This window comes from Terrapene carolina, unplaced genomic scaffold (assembly GCF_002925995.2).
Source record: "Terrapene carolina triunguis isolate 2854851 unplaced genomic scaffold, T_m_triunguis-2.0 Scaffold62, whole genome shotgun sequence".
Lineage (NCBI taxonomy): Eukaryota > Metazoa > Chordata > Testudines > Emydidae > Terrapene > Terrapene triunguis.
This window is the reverse complement of record NW_020664413.1, coordinates 18480839-18497167: the sequence shown is the minus strand read 5'-3', so window position 1 is coordinate 18497167 and position 16329 is coordinate 18480839.

The following is a 16329-nucleotide window of genomic DNA, read 5'->3' as shown; positions in this document are numbered from 1 at the left end:
CTGCATTTTTCCATGAATAAACTATTTGTCAAAAAAGTTTCACTCAGATCTACTTTTCATAATCTCAAATTAATTTTATTAACACAGTTAAGGATTTTTAATATATTTTACTTTTAACCTGTGTTCCTTTAAATTACAAAACATTAGAGTCAACACAAAAGAAAATCTTTGATCTATGAAGTAAAAAAAAAATCAATTTGAAAAGTTGACACTAGTGAGTGACTAACTACAAGCCTTTATGGCCTACAACAGCTATACCAAATTTAGCAGCTGCAAGGCTGCATTATTGACTATAATTCTTTCATCTTATAATGGTAGCATTGAATATAGGAAATCAGTAGACCATATTATGCTGACTATCTATCTCAGCTTTCTCATGACAAGCCTACAAACAATATCTGTAAAATACAGTATCTTTATAGTCCAAGTTAAATTGCCATTAATAGCTCATGGAACTAATGAGGAGACTTAGAGTCCAGGTTTCCCTCACATGTAAAAAATACCTGTAAATAGTTGTTTTGGTATTGCAGGGAATGGAGAATTCTGTTCTCTTTACAGAAGAGACCAATTACTAGCTGAGCCCAATAGTGTACATTATTTTCCAGTTTAGAGTAATTATCCTCAAAATGTAGAGGAACCCCAAGAACTTGCATGTAGTCCATTCTGTCATATGGCACAAAAAGGCATAGAACTATCAGTAAGTTAGAGGTTTGGGTGTTATGAAAAATTTACCAAATAGTTCATCTACAGGTGATGGATGGACTAATAAAATCTGACAGCTGATGACAATGCAGAAGATGAACAATTTGGAAACAGATACATAATACAAGTACCTGAATCTGTAACTCCAATCACCACTTATCCTGGAAAAGAAACATTAATAAAGAAGTTTCTACTTTTGCCAGCTTTTCACTTTATTAACCTCGATCAAGAAATAGTGCCTGCCATAAGACCACTTATGGGTTTCTTACACTCTGTAAATGATAATTATACTAGTTTTACTATACTATATTTTTGGCAAAGTTTGTCTGTGTACCTTATTGTATCTACCTATTACTTATACTCCTGACAAACTTGAAAGAATAAAGGAAAATATTACATTTGTATGTCTGTTCATAACCATTCTAAAGGCTGATCTTTATACCTCTCACTATTCTGTATTCAAATACAACTCATTCATGCCAATTTCAGATTTCTTTATCACTGCTAATGTCAGGTAGTTCACAATAAAAAATCATATTTGTTTTATCTGATAAATGCGTGAGTGATTCATTCTCAGCTGAGCTGGAAGTGGAGCCATTAGTGGAATCTAAGATTTTATTTTATGTATTATTTAGTTTTAAGCACTGGCTGAAAGCAATCTTATTCTAATGTTGGCCTCTCAGACCATTGCTAAGGATTGTTTTGGCACAATGTGAGACCATTGGTATGATGTAATATGGAAATGTATTAGAAATATTTGCAGATCTCTCTCCTATTAGGCAACTTAGTGGACTTCTTAGTGAGGCTGGTTTGCACATTTTTTCTCCTGGTGAGAACAGGAGCCATGGGCTATGGATGTATTGATTTTCATGATGTATTTACCTTACATGGAAACACCAATAAAGAACATTTTAAAACTTTCAGGTGACAAATAGATCTCTTCAAAAAACAATTTCAAATCTTTCTTCTTTCAGTGTCTCCAGCCCCTCCTTGTTCTAATTTCATTTGCCAGTTCTTCTTTTAACATTCCTTTTCTGAACTGGAGGCACGCGGCCAGTCTGCATGACTCTCTGAACTGAAATAGTTTAGAACTGGACTCAGTCCAACACTAACCTGCTTAGGACTTTACCTTTTCTTTCAAGCTAAATATTGTTTCCAGGACCCTTGTCTGTCAGACTTCTAATTGACTTTCATATTTAAACAAGCAGGGCCTGATTATCCAGTAGCTTGTATTTTTGTAGACATTTATACCCATGCAGAGTGTAAAATGCTACTAGCTCAGAATGGCACTTGCACACAAAAAGGAGTGTAGCAATGAAAAACCAGCCCATCATGTTTTCTTTTAACTTAGGACTTTTGAAACAATTTAGTGCAGGACCCATGAAGGAATTTCAATTTGAGCCACTGAAAGCACCCCCAAAATGAGTCTATTTTATAAAACTGAAGTGGTCATTCTAAAACTTATCTAAATACTCAAGCAGTTATAAACTCTCTCAGTGTATGTTTATAGAGTTATCATAAAGGCTGCAAAAACAGCCCATTCAGGGTACACAGCACAAGTATTCATGTAATATCAAGGTACATATTATAAACAGGTACAAATATAGAATTAGATACATGTGACCCCATTAACATACAACAGTACCAAAGTAATATAGATCAAACAGATACAGTGACTGTAATGATATGTAAAGTAAAGGTATGTGTAAATATAGAGACACACAAATACCTCATAATGAACATGCAGAGTGGATCATTTCAAATCCAGGTAACAAGAACTGTGTTAGCCCCAGAGAGATTAAGAAAAAGGGAGCTTACAGAGATAAGCAGAACCAAGTGGAGCGGGTCCCATTACCCCTTATCAAGGAAGTGGACCAGCCATCCAGCCCATAAAAAGATTCCTCACTGGAAACGAGGAAAGCAAGCTACATGGCCATGGCCATCTCTGAAGGAAGCCCAAATGCCAAAGCAGGAGAGTGAACCGCTTGGTCACATTGGAAGAAGAGACAGGTTGCTAAGGAAGGACAGCAGGTCACAAGGTCCCTGCCCACAGAAGTCCACAGCTAAGGGATGGGGGAGAGGGTAAAGGCCATGCTGATGTACAGGGAGACTGTGGCAAACCAGTAAAGTGCTTGAAACCACTATGGCTTATTGTTAAAAGCAAGCTGTTAAAAAGCAAGTCTCAGCTTGACCAAGGCAGGAGGGGAGGGGGTTTTGGGTGCCTCAGAAAGGGCAGCTTGACCCCGCATCCTTCCTGATAAGAATTGTGTTGAAGTTGCTGATACATGCATTTTAAAAGAGCAGGATATGCCCCAGGAATGTCTATTGGGGTCTCAAGGCTGCAGAGTCTGGAAAAACCCACACCTGGTTAATCAATAATCAAAAGGAGCCTCTTGCTTGCCCATTGGAACTGTTGCTTGACAAGTTTTCTTTAAGGGACATGTCATTGTATTACTAATGTATAAATAAGGGGAAAAAGCTTGAGATGGGGGGACTCTTCGGGACTGGTCTCTCCCTCTGGATGCATCTTGTGTTCCCTACCGGCAGATGGGCTGCCACTGTGCCACTCAAGAGCCACACTCAGCTTCAGTAATTATCGAGGGTTGGGGGTGTTTTACTAACCTGTTGCGGACGTGTGTAAGTGCTTGAGACTAAGTAAAGTTTAGCTTTAAGTGAAAGCACTCTTGTGTTGTCCTGTTTGTGCCAGCCATCTATCGGTCGGACGGCCGTGTCTCCCCTGATTTATTTCCTGACACCTCCTCACACAGAGTAAAAGTTACCAGGAGCTTTGGGTTGCAAGAACCGCAGGTAACACTGACACCTCCTCACTACCTTCCTTACCCAAACTATTCTGAGCCTCATAATGGTTTTGGTTATAGAGGTAAATTAATTTTTGCCTAGGGAAGGACTTGTGTCAATCAAACAAGCTTTTCCATGCCTATATGGTCATTTCACTGTGACTTTTGTGCTAGTCTGAGGTCCCCTCCCTGTTTTCCCTTTCACAGCATCCAGCAATCTCTTAACTGGAACTGCCTTATTAGTCTCCTATAATCTTGGTGAAAGGTGATAGTAAACCAGATGCTCCAGATCCAAGTTCTGTAGAAATCTCTATTACAGAGGTGGCCAAACCATGGCTCGTGAGCTGCATGCGGCTCTTTTACAGTTAAAATGTGGCTCGCAGAGCCCCTCATGCCCCCTCCCCCTCCATTCTCCACCTACCAGTCTTGGGGAGGGGGAGCTCAGAGTTTCTTCCTTGTGGCAGGGCTAGCACTTCTGCCCAGCATGGAAGGAGTTCTCAGAGCTTCAGCCCTGCAGGAGGTGCCTGCCAGGGCTCAAGGCTTCAGCAGGAGCATGGCTGAAGCCCTGAGCCCTGGCAGGTGCCTCTCGCAGAGCTGAAACCCTGAGTCCCAGCAGGTGTGCCCGGCTCTCGAACTTCTGAAGATTATCATGTGTCTCAGAGTGTCAGTAAGTTTGGCCACCCCTGCTCTAGTATAATAATAATGATTAACTATTCAAATCAGTGCAATGAGGTCCCATACCTTAATCCTTGATCCATATTGGGGTGAAAGTAAACTTACGCATCTGGCAAAGTCCTCTTCCTCCTCTTCCTTCCCCCATTTCTTGTCCTGGACCTTGTAAGTAGACTTCCACAGTTCAGAAATCCATGCAAGAGGAGGCAGGGTGTGAAAGGCTTGGCATGGAGCCACTGGGCATACATTATTTCCTTCACCTCCCCCCAGCCTTTTTGTGTGGACAAAATGCACTAGGGGCATTCTGGAATCAGCTTCACTCAGATGAGTCCTTGACAGCACCACTCCTGTTTGCTCCCACTGACCTCAAAGTGACTGCTTGTACAAGTAAGCAAGGCAAGCTGGATTTGGCCTTTAGCATCCTGCCATATACTGTGTGCATTCCCCTGAAATATGCTGGAGCAGTATATGACTGACATCTCTTTGAGACCTGCATGAACACAAGGGGTTCTGCTGTCGGTTACACCATTATAAATCTGAAGTATTCACTGACTTCTGGTAACTCTGGACGTACATTGGTGTTACTGAGGTCAGAACATAGTTCAAGCTGTATTATCTCATTAGTCTATTCTAGAAAACAAACTTTTAAAATAAACACATAAATAACTACAAGGTTTTTGAGTCCATGTGAATTGTTACAGCTTTTTAAAAGAAATCACAAAGACTTCCGCTGCAGAAAATTTGTACTTAAATAATGAATGATATTGTGACAGGAATTCACAAAAGTACAAAACTCCAAGGAGCTAATCCTTCTCCTTTAACTCAAGTGGATGATGTGCCTTTTTTGCTAAAACATGTGAATTAACAGTGGGGTGCCAGTCAGCCTTAACGTTCAGTTTCCTCACTTTTGTCAGTTTGTGTCTCAACTTTTATCCTATTTCAATATATATTTTTCTGCATTTAGTGTATCAAAGCGCTTAGCTAGGTTTGATAAGTCGTAAAGATGTAAGTTACAGGGAAAGTGTAGGCTCAGCAGGAATCACTAAAGACCATGTCATTTTAAGATATCTTCTTCATTTCTGTAGCCAGGCCTAGCTGGTAATTTGTTACATCTCCTGCTGGTAAAATACATCTTATAAACTTGCATGCTTCTGGGGTGAATGAAAGCTTAATTGGCTCCCAGTATGACAGCTAAAGGAGGAACGAGATGAAGGCTTTGTCTCCTATGATGAAAGAGGAACACCTTACCTCCGTATGCAAGACAAAGATGTACAGATGAACTGAAAATGGGAGTGGGAGAAACAAGGCATCCTCCATGGTGTGATAACAGTTGTTCCCGAAACTATCCCACAAAGAAATGTCATCTGATGTCACTCCACCTATGACCTGCATCAGAGGAAATAGGAAGAATGCTCGAGTGCAATAATTTCCTTAACTCTCCAGCAAAATGAAGAAAACAGAAACAGGAGAAAAGAAAAATACAGTTAAAGTATAAATTGGGTAGCTGAAGCATTAAAAGGGTTCCTATGAGGGATCCATTTTAGATTATAAAATTCACCTTTTTTAAGTAACTAACTGATCAGGAAGTCCCTCCCTTATGGTTTATGCCTATGAATAAGTATATACTAAAGAAGAGCTCTGTGCAGACATGCCAACTCTCATGAATTGATCATGAGAGACGTGATTTCTGGGTAAAATTAAGCCTCATTAATAATCTCGCAATAGAACTCTCAAATGTCAGGATTTTTTTTCAGCTGTGGCTGAAAAAAAACCTGACATTTGAGAGTTCTAAAAGTGAGGCTTAAATTTACACGGAAATCCTGTCAGCCTCAATATATGGAACATCCCTCATATTAAAACCCTATTTACCTCTGTACTAAATAAACCTGATATCTAACTTTTATTACTATTACATGCAGAAACTACATGAAAAGAACATTATCATGGTTGCAAAGTCAAGCACTTGAAAGTTAGGAAATGCCAGGTTTATGGTTGCCTTTCCAACCTTAATTCTCCCCCTCTTGTGCATCTGTCCTGTGCATTAAATGAGACAGGTGTCCTGTGGGGAAAGAGTACATGATCACACAACTAAAGACTATTATAATGCATATGCACAAGACTAGAACTAAGGTTACAAAGGCAACTATTGATCTGGTATTTCCTAACTTTTGAGTGCTTGACTTTGCAACCTAAATAATATTTTTTTCATCGCAGGGTTTTATATTAATGGAATTCCCCCCCCCCTTTTTTTTAAAGGAAAAGGGTAAAAATAAGTTATTTTATGCACAACTAAAACAAACCACCCCTACATCAACAGCACTTGAACACTAAACCTTCAACACTGCAGCACAGACTATCATTTGAGCCATAGGACTGGCTATATTAGGGACAGCAGGAGAAGGCTGTTATTCCAGAAGGAGGGGAGATGGTGGGGAGGGGGAAAGAATAGGCTAATAGGGTCATGTGCTGGGTCTGGGTGGTGGTCATGAGGAGCCTGGTTTGTCTCCCTCCTCCTCACCCCTGGAGAGGGTGTCTCCTGTCCCATGTGATGTTCCCCCTACCCCATCCTCTGAGTCAGGGGTAGGCAACCTATGGTATGGGTGCCGAAGGCGGCACGCGAGCTGATTTTCAGTGGCACTCACACTGCCCGGGTCCTGGCCACTGGTCCAGGGGGCTCTGCATTTTAATTTAATTTTAAATGAAGCTTCTTAAACATTTTAAAAACCTTATTTAATTTACATACAACAATAGTTTCGTTATATATTATAGACTTATAGAAAGAGACCTTCTAAAAATGTTAAAATGTATTACTGGCATGCGGAACCTTAAATTAGAGTTAATAAATGAAGACTCGGCACACCACTTCTGAAAGTTTGCCGACCCCTGTGAGTTATCTATTGTCTGTTGTCTATTTTATAACAGGTCCCAAACTATATACAGTATTCTGAATGTGGCCTTATCCCCTATATGCTTTTTTCTTTCTTACATAACATCTGCTGCAAATCCTACCTCAACACCTCAACGTGGCGCAGCAATGACCCTGGCTGTTCGACAGCGAAGGTAGAGGAGTGCATTCTCCGGCAGGTCTAACCATGCTATCAAGGTGTCGGACTGTCAGCCCAGCGAGGGGGTTGCTTCCTCTGTGGAGGGGTGTATAATCCCTCTTTCTGAGGCTGTAAGCTAGCTAAGTTGAGGAGGTAAACGCGCCACTGACAGCCCAGCCAGCGGGTGGCTGAAAACAATGGCTAAAACAACATGGAAAACCAAGTTTCAGTTCTCGATACGTCCCTCGATCCCCATTCCGGAGGCAGTGAAGCATTCGAACGACGAGAGGCTGCAAAGAATCTCAGATACCAGGTCGCCAAAAGGAAACCAGACAACACTCTCAGTATGCACTTATAACTGCAGAACACTGACGAGGGAGGAATCGATAAACCATCGTATGGAGGAAAAGGCAGAAACAGCCTGCGATGTGCTGGGTGTTTGCGAAACACGACGAAAGAAGGAGATGGAGGTCAGCTGGAGGGATGGAAGCATGGTCATTCTAGGAAAAGAAGAAGGCACAAGGACAGTTGAAGGAGCTGGATTCATCATAAACAACGAATGGTCTTCGAAAATTGTCTCATGCCATTTGAAGTCATCACGTATCGGGGTGCTTTACCTCCAATTGAACCAAAATAGTACCCTCAAAATCATCCAGATCTTTGCTCCCACAAGTGCATGTGAAGATGTTGATGTGGAAGGATTCTATCAGGAACTGAAGGAAACCCTCATTCAGAGTTCCACATATACGATTGTGATGGGAGATTTTCACACCAAGGTTGGAAGAGGGAGAGAGGGCGAAAAGTTCATAGGAAGGTATGGTATCGGAGAACGAAACGCGTGAGGAGACCGACTAGCTATATTGGCAGAGACAAGGAGAATGTTCATTGGTAACACCTGGTTCCGAAAGAAGGCCAACAGAAGATGCACCTGGATCGCACCAAATGCGAAGACAAAAAATGAAATCGATTACTTTCTGATCGATAGACGACGCATCGTGCAGGATATTTCAGTAGTGCCATCATTCAATATCGGTAGCAATCATCACCTACTGAGAGCCAGACTCATGTTCACTGTGAAGGTGGAGAAAAATGGGGTGTGTATGGTGAACAGAAGGCACCAACCGGTAGCTTTTGATGAGGCAATCCTGAAGGAAAACATTTCTAGGGAAGATTGGAGCCTCCTGGACAACTGTGAAGACGATTATGAGAACTTCAGTAAGAGACTGAAACGGTGTGTGAAACCAGCTGAACGTGAAAGACCAAGAACAGCTAGCAGAAGAATCTCAGAGAATACAAAGACTTTATTGGAGAAGAGGAGGAAAATGAAAAGAAAGGGTAGCGACAGGCTCGAGTACTCCCTTCTCCATAAGCTCATATGAATGAAGTTGAAGGAAGACTTCGAGAAATTTCGAACCAAAAAGCTCCTAAAGGCTGCTGAAGATCGTAAGAGTCTCAAAAAATGCAAACGGGAACTGGCGTTGAACAGGTCATCATTATTGGCTTTGAAGAACAGGGACGGAGAATCAGTAACCGATCAAACAGAGATGGAGGCAATCTGCAGGGATTTCTATACCCAGCTGTTTGCACCCTGTATAGACGTCCCAATGCCATCACTTCAACAAACCGATGAACACATACTCCCGGTTCTCATTAGCGAAGTCTGTCATGCAGTCCTTCAAATGAAAGAGGGGAAGGCTCCAGGTAAGGACGGTCTGACAGCAGAAGTGCTTAAGGCGGGAGGTCAGGAACTTAGGAAAGCTCTCGCCCAAAGGTTCAGCCGCTACCTGGAAATCCAGAAGATACCATCCAGTTGGAAAGAGTCCAATACCATCTTGCTGCATAAGAAAGGCGATCGAGAAAATCTAAAGAACTATCGCCCGATATCTATAAATTGTTCACTAAAATAATAACAAATCGACTGTCGCGAAACCTGGATGAACAGCAACCTAGAGAGCAGGCCAGCTTTCGAAGGAATTATAGCACGATAGACCACCTCTTCACTCTAAACCAACTACTAGAGCGTTCAAGGGAATATAAATTCCCTTTGTGCACTGCCTTCATGGACTACAAGAAGGCGTTTGACAGCATAGAGACTAACGCTGTTCTTGAAGCTCTTTCAGAACAGGGCATCAGCGTGAAATATATCACATTACTAAAGGAAGCAAACTCTGGCTGCAGCACGGACATATCGCTGTTTGATACTCCCCTCCAAATCCCCATTGAGAAAGGTGTGAAACAAGGAGATACAGTTTCACCAAAATTATTCACAGCCTGTCTTGAATCGGTTTTTCAACGAGCAGACTTGAAAGGTGGGATTAATATCAACGGTGAGCGGCTAAACCATCTCAGGTTCGCAGATGATATAGTGCTGATAGCCGAAAATACAGCCCAGCTTGAGAGAATGCTTAAAGAACTGAACACGAAAAGTAGTCAAGTCAGATTAAAAATGAATCGGTCAAAAACGAAATACATGAGATCAGATGTTCTGCCAAGAACCCAAATAATTCTTGGAGGAGAGCAGATCCAAGAGGTTGATAAATACGTTTATTTGGGCCAGGAAGTCAACATGTGTCACGATCAGAAAAGCGAACTGTCACGCAGAAAAAAAGCTGGATGGTGTGCATTCAATGACATCAAGGACATCCTCCAAGGAAAGATCAGCAAAACAACTCATGCGAATCTTTTCAACTCGACTGTACTTACAGCGATGTTATATGGCAGTGAAACATGGTCGCTGACAAAGATTGAAGAACATCAACTAGCTGTCACACAGAGGGCAATGGAACAAACATTTTTGGGCATTTCGCTCCACGATCACATCCCCAATTAAATAATTAAGCAGCAGTCTGCAGTGCGAGACGTTGTTGAAAGCAGGCTCAGCAAAATGCGGTGGGTGGGACATGTGGCCCGATTCAGCGACAACAGATGGACCGCAGCTATATCTGAGTGGTATCCGTGAGAACAGAAATGGCAACGCAGTCGGCCACCAAAGAGGTGGGATGATTTCCTAAAAGGAGATATGGACAAGCATGGCGAAGGATGGCCAGAGCAAGAGAAGATTGGAAGACGTGTTGTGATGGGCTCAGTCTCAACTGATGAAGGACCGACAGTTTACACAGTCTACAACATCACATTGCAAGATCACATTTACTTTGGCATCTATTATCATTTCAAATCCTTCTCAGCACAATTGTTATCAATAACAACCTTAGATTTTATACATCTTTTCTCTAAATTAAATCATATCCTATATAGATATTTTTCTAATCTCTCTAAATCATTTGGGAATTTCTCTCTCTCCTCCATTATTTATTTATTCCCTCTAATGAGGTGTTGCATGCAAATTTTATTGATGTTCAATATTCAATATTCAGGTCATTTATGAAGTTGTGAAATAGTACTGGTCCCAATATTGAAGCCATGGAGTTTTGATATCTCTATACAATCTGGATTATCATTCTGTTTATGGTCTAACAGCCAATTTTGTACCCACCCAACAGTATTTTTATTCTAATAACATTATCATAAAGTCCAAGTGCTGGGTTACACACAGTTTTTGTACCAACAGTACAAAACTGTGTGTAGAATAGCCCTTAGATTTGGACATATGGTCACATGCCACAGTTATAGGCAGGATAGTAAATCAGAAAGATCATGGTTATGACTTTATGTGGTAATTTCTAAATCCCCAACTCAGGAAGGCATCTGTATTCAGGAAAGCACTTAAATATGTGCTTAACTTTAAGCATATACATAAGTCCTACTGAAGCCTATAAAGGTAAGCACATACTTAACTGTTTTCTTGAATATGAAAGGACTTAAACACATGCTTAAGTGCCTTCCTGATTTGGGGACTAAATTATTAAAATCCAAATGCATTAGGGGCACTACTAAAATACACATAATACATAATAAATTCTGTTTGCCTGCAAATCCTTACTCACATGAGTAACCCCATTGATTCAACAGTACTACTAAGGTGAATGAAGATTACTCACATGAGTAAGGCTTTCAGGACTAGACTCTTGAAGCTGTATTTGTAACAAAGAAAGCTATGAGACTAATCTAGCATGGCCTGTTCTTTATTAAACTAGGCTGCACATTGGTCATCAGATTGTCTTTTAAGATCTTACAGATCAATTCCTTTATTATTTGCTCAAGTGTTTTACTTGGTACTAAGCTTTGACTAACTGGTCACTAATTTCTTTGTTCCCCCTTTTTATTTTTCTTTCATGTTCATAAAAAAGCTTTAAATGTATTGATTACCATTATTGCAGGCATCCCACTTTTAATTAGCAAACTATTCTTACCACTCTACTTAAGGCTGTGTCAGCACATCTATTATAAAGCTTGTTTTTTAAAAAGGATTTTATTTGCCATAAAAATTGATCTGGCTTGAATATTTTATTTACTTATAGATCTCAGCTCACAGGTAAGTTTAATTTATTTGCTTTAAAAAAAATCTTCGAACATATAAAATTGTAGGAATGCAGAGGAGTTAGAGAATTATATTTTATTTAAAGTATTTCTCAACCTCAACGTTTAAATTTTATACAAATTAAAGGCTAACAGTGCTAAGTACCCTCATCTCATGCTGAAGTAAAAGGGAGCAAAGGACATTTAATACCATCCAGGTGTCACTCAATACCTCAGGCTTTAAATTTGTAAGTGTAATGGACTCCTGCATTGGTCATCAGCAGGGTCTGAACCTGGGATCAGCACTACTGCAACAGCAACCTCTACTACTTGAGCCAAAACAGTGATTCTGTTAGCTCAGTAGGTCTCAACCGTGGTACATGTACCTCTGGGGGTACACAGAGGTCTTCCAGGGGGGATATCAACTCAACTAGATATTTGCCTAGATTTACAACACGCTACATAAAAGCATTAGTGAAGTCAGTACAAACTAAAATTTCATATGGACAATTACTTGTTTATACTGCTCTATATACTATGCATTGAAATGTAAGTACAATATTTATATTCCAGTTGATTTATTTTATAATTATATGGTAAAAATGAGAAAGTAAGCAATTTTTCAGTAATAGTGTCCTGTGACACTTTTGTAATTTTATGACTGATTTTGTAAGCAAGCAGTTTTTAAGTGAGGTGAAACTTGGGGGTAGGCAAAACAAATCAGACTCCTGAAAGAGGGACAGTAGTCTGGAAAGGTTGAGAAGCACTGTGTTAGCTGATAGCAGTAGTAGACTGCTATTCTCTATTTGGACTAGCCACTAGAGGGAAACAACGCACACCCTCTAAGGCCTGGTCTACACTAACCCCCCAAGTCGAACTAAGGTACGCAACTTCAGCTACTTGAATAACGTAGCTGAAGTCGACATACCTTAGTTCGAACTTACCGCGGTTCAGACGCGGTCCACACGCGGCAGGCAGGCTCCCCGTCGACTCCGCGGTACTCCTCTCGCCGAGCTGGAGTACCGCAGTCGACGGCGAGCACTTCCTGGTTCGACTTATCGCGTCCAGACCAGACGCGATAAGTCGAACCCAGAACTTCGATCCCCAGCCGCCGAACTAGCGGCTGGGTGTAGACCAGCCCTAAGTCTTCACTAGATAAAAAAGAACTGTGTTCTTAAAACTCAAGTGAGTTAACCCAATGTAAAATTGTAGGGAAGACAAGTCTGTTTCCACATGAGTTAGCAGGCTGGACTAAAGGCAGCCTACTCTTTAATTTGACCTTAGATTCATAGATTCATAGATTCTAGAACTGGAAGGGACCTTGAGGTCATGGAGTTCAGTCCCCTGCCCTCATGGCAGGACCAAATACTGTCTAGACCATCCCTGACGGACATTTATCTAACCTACTCTTAAATATCTCCAGAGATGGAGATTCCACAACCTCCCTAGGCAATTTATTCCAGTGTTTAACCACCCTGACAGTTAGGAACTTTTTCCTAATGTCCAACCTAAACCTCCCTTGCTGCAGTTTAAGCCCATTGCTTCTTGTTCTATCCTTAGAGGCTAAGGTGAATAAGTTTTCTCCCTCCTCCTTATGACACCCTTTTAGATACCTGAAAACTGCTATCATGTCCCCTCTCAGTCTTCTCTTTTCCAAACCTTCTAACACTTGTGAAAACTACAAACTATCTTCACCAGGATTTTACCTAAAGTAACCTAACTTGAGTTAAGCATACACTGTTTTATTCCAGTGCAGAGAAGGCCATGGTGTAACTGAGTTACATAGACACTTGAGATCTGAATCAGTAAACAAATGAGCCCAGTGTAGTACCCATTAAAGTCAATGGCAAAACACCCACTGATTCAATGAATCAGGCTCATGTGTCCTGTTTTTTTCCTACAGAACCCCACGCAAGTTGTTGGAAGCCCAGCTATGAAACATTCAAACTCAGGAATCTACAGCAAGAGCCCCACAGCAGCTCTTAACTGTTACACTGGAGTATAGAATGAGAGGAGATCCCCAGATACTTAAGTCCCAAAACAATACAGATTTTTAAAGATCAACACCAACATCTTTAATTTCACTTGGAAGGTGGACTTCAAAGTACAATGCACTGGGTGACCAGATGTCTCTATTCTATAGGGACAGTCATGATATTTGGGGCTTTTTCTTCTATAGGCGCCTATCACCCCCCACCCCCGTCCCAATTTTTCACACTTGCTGTCTGGTCACCCTATTATCTATCCTTGAACCGCAATGTCACTGATGATCATTAGAATGTCTGCATGAGACAGAAATGGCTGCAGCCTTACAGTCAGCCACAGAGAATCAGGGCCATTCCTTGTAGATAGTTAGCAAATCCATGTTAAATGACTAGAGTTCTTGAAATGTATTTTCAGAAAATTAGAAGTAGATACTAATTGTATTTGTCTCTGTTTACCTATAGCTTATTAGAAGTTTAACAATCTAATTAACTTGTAGATGCTAAACTTCGGTTCCTGGCTGTTATGTTTCATTACTATAGTCTATTGATTCACAGAACAAATGGGGATGTTAACATTTAGATGAAACTCGTGGTGTAATAATATCATTGTTTTTATTTCTCTTTGAAGTTTGTAGTAAACTATTGTAGCGAAGTTACGACTCACTGGTGCGGCGCCTCCTGCTGGTTGCCCTGGGAATTAGCTCTCTTCCAGCTCAGAGCGCCCTCTGCTGGCTGGCGGCTCACCTGCCTCAGGCCTCCGTGTCCCTCCCGGACCCTGGTGCCCTTTACTTCTGCAACCCCTTTGGCAAGGCCTGCAGCCTGGGGAATTGCCAGGCTGGAGCTCCCCAGCTCCTCTTGCCTTTCTCCAGCCCTGCTCTACTCCTGATACCCTGAGCTCCCAGGCAGCCAGGTCCTTCTCTCTCTACAGCTAGAGAGAGACTCCTCCAGCTCCTGGCCCCCAGCCCTCTTATAAGGGCCAGCTGGGCCCTGATTGAGCTGGCCACACCTGTGGTCAGCTACTCCGGTGCTTTCACTCCTTTTCCCAGCCACAGCCCTCTCCAGGGCTGCTTTTACTATGGGCTCCCCAGGGCAGCCCTCTCCCAGGGCTGTTTTAATCCCTCCAGGGCCGGAGTGGGGTGACCACCCCGCTACAACTACCTATGAGCCATTTGAATGGTTAATTGCCTTATGCTAATCAAGGCAACTAGTTACCAGTGCGTGCCTAGGAAATAGAGATTTACTTCAAAGCAATTCTTCATCCAAAGAATACCTGCTGTTTAACAGCTGAGCTTCAGCTATAAAAGAACTTCGGGACGTGATCCTTACTACGGTAGAACCTCAGCATTACGAACACCAGCGTTATGAGCTGACCAGTCAACCACACACCTCATTGGGAACTGGAAATATGCAATCAGGCAGCAGCAGAGACACACACACAAAAAGCAAATACAGCACAGTACTGCGTTAAACATAAACTACTAAAAATATAAAGGGAAAGTTTAAAAAAAAAAAAAAAAAGATTTGACAAGGTAAGAAAATGTTTCTGTGCTTGTTTCATTTAAATTAAGACAGTTAAAAGCCGCATTTTTCTTCTGCATAGTAAGGTTTCAAAGCTGTGTTAAGTCAATGTTCAATTGTAAACTTTTGAAATAACAGCCATGTTTTGTTCAGAGTTACGAACAACCTATATTCCTGAGGTGTTCGTAACTCTGAGGTTCTCAGATCTGCTTAAACTTTGTCAGGAAAAGTTCAAGTCTCAGGACTGAGGTCTCCACGTATACCCTGGATTATCCCTGCGAATTCTCATGGAAGAATTTGAACAAACTCTACACATGGTCTGCCTATTGGACTATCACCTATTGAACTGATTCAGAAAGGACTTTTACAAATCAGCAGTCTCGCCATCTCTACTATGAAATTGATATAAGAACTTTATTCAGATCTGTATGTATAATGATCTTTAACCAGAGTAAATCTCTTTTCTTTTTTAATAAATCTTAGATTTAGTTAATAAGAATTGGCTGTGAGCATGTATTTGAGTAAGATCTGAAATATTCATTGACCTGGTGAATAATGTGTCCAATCTCTTGGGATTGGTATAACTTTATATATGGTGAATACGATTTTTAAATAACCCTCACTATAAAAAGCTGGCTGTCTAGGTGGGAGCCAAATGCTGGATTGCTAACCAGTAAGGTATTACAGAAACTGTTTTGTTACTGGCATGGTGAATCTAATTATAAGAATAAATCACCAGTTTTGGGGATCATCTGCCCTATTCTTTGCAGTTTGCCCTGATTGAGCATTCTGTGTGGCCCCTCCAGCGACCATGGTCATGTGGGGATACTGCAGTCCAAAGTCTCAACCTCTCCCCTAATTACAGCTTTTCATAATGAATATAAGGGGTGACGAGATGGATGCTTGTTGAACCCCAGATGTAAGGGCCTTTGCCCAGCACTGGTTTCTGGAACCTCTCGGAGAAGGAAGAGTGAACCCATTTAACAGCTACTCCATCCATTATTGTTTTCTTTCTGGTGTGGGACCCAGTTCTTCCCTCTACCCTCAGTGGTGACCCTTGACGTGTTCATTGTTGGGTATGCGCCTACTTTGTTCCTTTTTATTTGCTCTATTAAAATTAGAGGACAGAATGGGGAGAAGGGTGGGGTGGAGGATGCGCTTTAAGATTAACCAAAAGAAATGAGTTTGAACAGC